The following is a 5,823-nucleotide window of genomic DNA, read 5'->3' as shown; positions in this document are numbered from 1 at the left end:
CGTTCTCCTCCTTCCCTCCCCCATTGACCAGTTCTGTGTGGACCCAGAAGGGCCTGACTCAGTCTCCTTCCACTATTGCTGGAAGGAGAAAGAGCCCCGTTGTCTCCTCACGTCTGCTGCAGGACAGGGGCCCATGAGGACCTCAGCACACTGGCTGTGAAACAGAGGGAGGTGGTCAGAGCCAAGGCTGCAAGTAGCAAGGAAAAACTCCCCTTTTTCAGATCCAAAGAGCCTTCCAGTGCTGGAGCCTTCAAACACTGTTGCGAAGGCTTCCCCCTACCAAGGGAGCCCCCTCCAGCAAGTTTGCTTAATTAACCTGTTCTGTGATGCCGGGAAATCCCCTCAGCTGAATAGTCCACAAATTGAGCCTGAACGCCCAGCAGATTCTTGTCATGTATGCCATTCAGAGTATTAATTATACTCCTGAACCCTCTGTTTCCGCTCTGCCATTAAAAGAACCAGACAGAATTCAGAGGAGTATGCATTTGCTAAGCAAACCTGCACACAGGAGTTGTGGTGGATAGTGAGAGGTTTTTTGAGTGAAGGGCACCAATGTATGCCTGTACACTCTTGTTTCAAAGGACAAAAGTCATGCTAGGGAGATGGTTCAGCAGGTGAGAGAGCAAGCATGAAGACCCAAGTTCCAGGGCCCAGCACTAATGCAAACAAATTGGGTACAGCTGTACACGCCTGTGGCTCCAGTACCGTGGCTAGGGCACAGAGATAGGGGGCTTTCTGGATGCCCACCTTGCTCCCGGCTCAGCAATGAGCCTGTCTCAAGGGAATTAGGTAGGAAATAATAGATGGAGACAGACAATTACCTCTACCCAGATATACCCACGCACAAATACACATGCGCATGGTTTCGGTGTCACGGTGCATACAGATCCTGCAGAAGTCACCCAGTCTCGGGTATGCTGCACGTGATTGTATCTACAACTTACAGTAAAAGTGGTTTATATGGTAGGCCTGGAAAAAATATTAATTACTCATAATTGGCACTAGTGTAATAAGTAAAAGTTAGGCTTGTGTGAATGTATTCTTTCTGACTCCCCAAATACCTTAACGAGCCATACCTATCCTTCTTGTGATGGGAGATGTTACAGTAGCTGTGTGAGGAGAAGTGAGCTGAGCGACATAGGAACAGGGTAGTAAGTTACTATGACAGGGTTACCTGGAAACCATGTGGCTATGACAGTGTGGACCTGATAACAAGAACGGCTTGCAAGTGAGTAGCAGGTGGGTGGCGCACACAGTGTGGACAGGTGGCGCACACAGTGTGGACAGTCTGAGCCAAAGGAAGACTCATGTCTATGGATTTCATAATGCTACCCTAAATGGCATGCCATTTAAATCTCATGAATTGTTTATTTCTAGAACTTCCCATTTTATTTATTTTATTTATTTCTGAGCTGCTGTTGACTGTGGGTAACTAAAACCACAGAAAATGAAACTGGGGATTAAAAAAAAAAAATGGCTACTGGCATTTCCTCCAAATGATCCTGGAGGAAAAGTCGAGACCAAAGGACCCTGGGCTGGGGATGGAGGTCTAAGTTCCAATTCTCACCCTCGCTTGTCATCTGACTGTCTCATCCTGGCAATGAGTCTCCAATGACCACAATCCCGGGGAGGAATCGCTGGGACGGTTACAAGGACCTGTGTCATAAGGGAAAGCAGTGTGCAGACACTAGTGGGCTGTCCAAGCACAGGGGACAGAGAGGCATCTTCATCTCAGTCCGCCCCTTCTGTGTCGTGTCTCCTGTGGTATGTGCGTCTGCTAGCCTGTTTCCATCGACAGTGAGACTTTTGACCTTGGCTCCACGGCTAAGCTAGGCAGTGTGGATTTCACATGAAATAGGGAGATGTGAACTGGCTCAAATTAAATAATCAAATGAAATGAAATTAAGTGGGAGTTTTCAGAGATGGAGTTCGGAACCTTCCTTTGCTCCTCAACGTGCCACATTGGATAAAGTTATTGACCCTCACGGCTGCCGTTTTTGTCTTACTTTGCTTTCCCCCCATTGCTGTGATACAACATCATGACCAAAAGTGACTTGGGAGCAATGGGTTTATTTGGTTTACACTTCCATGTTACAGTCCACCACTGAGGGCAGTCAAAGTCGGAACCTGGAGGCAGGAATTGGGGCAGAGACCATGGAGGAAAGCTACTTACAGGTTTTCTCCTCCTGACTTGTTTACCCTCCTCTGTTATACAACCCAGGACTATATGCCTGGGTAAGGGATGACACTGCCCACGGTGGGTCGGGTCCTCCCACATTAACCAAGAAAATACCCCTTCTAATTTGATACAATCAATGTGATAGGGACATTGTTTTAACTGGGGGTTCTTGTTCCCAAATGGCCTTACTATGTGTCAAGGTGTCCAAAGGCTAGCCTGCACAATTTCCTTCACTATAAAGTGTGCTCGGATTGGGGCAATGACATCCCCTGCACTATATCATGCTGAATGGGAGAATGCATGTGAAGCCTCTGTTCTAGCACCCGGTTGAGTGGTCAGACCAATAAATATGACACACATCTGTACTCTGAAGCCCTTAAGCACATGCCCAGATTCTACCAGGTACCGTGTGCACCATTTGTTGAAGCTACTTTTCCAAATCCCACTCAAATGTTATAATTTCCATAAAGCTGTTCTTGATTCAGTTTCAACTCAGCCAGGTGAGTTCGAGTGCTGTTTGTTGGCCATGAGCTCGTTAACAAATCAATAACGTGTATGAATGAATATGCATATACATGGAGATATATTAAGACAAGGATGCGTCTTGATGTCATTTCTGTTGTTGTGCTAAAACACCATGACAACAAATCTCTTGGTGGAGAAAGGGCCTATTTTAGATCACAATTCCAGGCTGTAGGCCATCTCCATGTTGAAGTCATAGCAGCAGGAGCTTGAGTTAGCTGGTCATATCACATCTGAAATCAAGAGCAGAGTTCAATGAATGCATACATGCTCATTGGCTTTCTTACTTGTGCCCACTTTGATTTCTCCACTCTTAATACAATTCAGGATACTTCATCTAGGTACCACCCACAGTGGTCTGGGTATTCCCTACATCAATCAACTTAATAATAACAGTCCCCTCCCATAGGCATGCCCACAGGACAACCCAAAGCAGACAATCCCTCTTTTGGATTATCTTCCCAGGAGATTCTAAGTTGTACAAAATTGACAGTGAAAGCTAATCATCACCAAACATATTGACCAACTGACAAAACTGTGAGCAGAAGCTGAAGGATCGTAGCCTGACGTTTCTTGCTAGGAATAATACCCAGTCCTCATTTAATTCACAGAAAGTGAATTAAATGTTCACAGAAAGTTAGCAAACATAACCATCACTTGTCACAAGAATGACCTGTAGCTCCTTTTGAATAAGGTTAACAAAGCCTGGTTTTATTAATTTTCTTATTTTTCCATTGTTACCACCCCCTGGCTGACTGCTATGAATATACATGTATTCACAAAAAAATTAACTGACTTGTTAGGTGTGTCCTGGGAAGCTTGAGTAGTTACTTCTAGATTCTGGATCTTGTTGCTTACTTTCTATATAACTGAAGTCCCCTTATGATACTGTGATCATACAAGGTGGCTCTGCTCAGGGAAGTTATCGGTTAGACCATCTTTTTCTCCATAAAACGAAAGGGCCCGGCAGTAAATGGCCTTGGGCTAGTGGTACTAAAATTTTTGCAACCCTCTGGCAAAAATCTTGAAAACCTAGACTGAATATGTGTGGAGGAAAAAGATATCACGAAGTTCCAAAGGGGTTGTTGGGCAACTAAAATCTCTATATTTGGCAGGAATTTCTGCATAGGGAAGATATTTGAATCAGAAGCATTTGTCAAAGGTTATCTGGGATAAAATCCTGGTGAGACTCACCACTGGAGAGAGGCCCAGACTTCTGAGATAAGCAATTGCTCCTGTGTTTGATGCAGTTAGGTCTGTTGGATCCCAGACTAAGAGTTCCCTAGAGCCTGTACAGTCCAGAAAGGAATTAAGTCCTTTTCTTAGTTATTGGCAAGCTGATGACAATGCCCACTGTACTGTCTCATGGGTGAGTGATAGCCGAGTCTAGTTTTCTAAATACAAACATCATCTATTCTCTATTGGTCGAGCCCAAAATCTCCTACTGAGACTCACCATGGCCCTCTTTAGAAGGAAAGTCATTGGACTTAGCTACCTTCGTTCAAGGTACTTGAAGAACAGCACATATATTGAGGCTGAGAAAATGACTCAACATTCATCTGGCAAGCCTGAGGATGCGAGTTTAGATCACAGGAACCACATAAAGCTAGTTATGGTCATATGCATCTGTGGTCCTTGTACACCCCTGTAATGAGATAGGGGTTAGAACAGGAAAATGCCTGAAAGCTTCTAGAGCAACTAGTTGGGCACAAGTGTTGGGGAGGGCAAGAGGTGAGGGAAAGGATTAATAAGAGACTATTTCTCAAACAAGATATAAGAGGTTCAACACCCATGGTTGTCTTCTGACACCCATGCTTCCACTATGACACAGGCACACCCACATTTTTAGACACGGCTGCCTGTGTACACACACATATCTACACACTTAAAAAGAAATCATAAGTATATCTGAAGAGGTCAAAGGAGAGATGTCTGGCACTTGGACACAATGGCTCCTTCCTACCATCATTCCCCTTCTACCACACTCTTGCACCTCCTTTCATAGCCAGACAAGATTCTTCAAGGGGGTCTTCTTCAGATGTAGCTAGCCCAGGCTGTTAAATAAACAAGTACAGCTGAGATAGACCTGTCCCTTGAGATGGCAAAGTTTAGATCTATCTGTTCCACAACCTATTGATAGGAGACTAGATCAAGTAATGAAGAAACTACTGGTGCGTCCTGACAACCACTGTAATGTGGTAGATGGTATCTTTTCTGAGAAAGAAATTATAAAGGAACACCTTGGTCCTTGATCACATTTGGGGGGAGGGGGTTGTCATATATATGAATGGAAAGACTTGGAAGACAAGGGGGGAAGGAGATGGAAATCTTCAGATCCCAGCAAGTATACAGAGACGTAAAGAACTCATGGGTGAAAGTGCAGAGTGTGGAGGTAAAATGCAGAGGAGGGGGGCAAGGAACCCAATGGCAGCCTCCTGAGCTGAAGGTAAAGGACTATGTAAGCCAAGACACAAGGGAGATCCACTGGGCATCTCTCAGTGGGAGATCACAGTGCTTAGAACTGCAGCCAGGAAGATAAGGGCATCAGAGTGCAGAGAAAGGCAGGAACACACAAAGGCCCAACCCTGAGGAGGCTGAGCCAACTGTAGGCAACAGGGAGGAGGAAAGGTGGGCATCTTCAGTCCCCGGCAGGAACACTGGCTCTGCGGCTCTGCGGTCTTGGGAACTGAGCCCGATGGGGCAGGGCACTCAGGGAGAAGGAGACTCAGAGACTGGGCTTGGAGCACAGTGGCTTGGAGGTGGAGGTGTGTGCTGAGTGAGGTAGAGGGGAGGGTTTGGCGTGTGGCGTTCAAGACGCCGGGAGCAATTGAAAATTGGCAGAGTCTCCATATGACTTCATCTGAATTGCATTTCAGATATTAGCTCACCAACTGTTCCGACTTTGTTTCTTTGTTACCTACCAGTATTTCCCGAAAAGAGTGTGTTCAGGCCTGATTTCTCAGACCGGGGCTGTCCAAGTGGAGTTTAGTCTATCACTGACAAAGTGCTCGTTAGAGAAAGTGTTCTCAACAAATGCTTCATGAGGATTGTATCCGTAGACTCTGGGCTGCCTTATGCTATAAAATCTTGGTCTGATTTTTTTTTCTTTTTTCTTTTTTTTT

General features: G+C 45.3%; 1 long non-coding RNA gene across 1 annotated transcript in view; it reads right to left on the bottom strand.

The window, feature by feature from the left end:
- Window positions 1-2,057: 2,057 nt before the first annotated feature.
- LOC116071369 overlaps window positions 2,058-5,823 on the bottom strand; it is a 17,334-nt gene continuing 13,568 nt past the window's right edge. Inside the window, exon 2 of the long non-coding RNA XR_004110854.1 lies at window positions 2,058-2,934. This is a non-coding gene — a long non-coding RNA (uncharacterized LOC116071369). The remainder of the gene's footprint in view (window positions 2,935-5,823) is intronic.

The sequence above is a fragment of the Mastomys coucha genome, unplaced genomic scaffold, assembly GCF_008632895.1.
Source record: "Mastomys coucha isolate ucsf_1 unplaced genomic scaffold, UCSF_Mcou_1 pScaffold1, whole genome shotgun sequence".
Lineage (NCBI taxonomy): Eukaryota > Metazoa > Chordata > Mammalia > Rodentia > Muridae > Mastomys > Mastomys coucha.
This window is presented reverse-complemented; position numbering and strand designations above follow the sequence as displayed.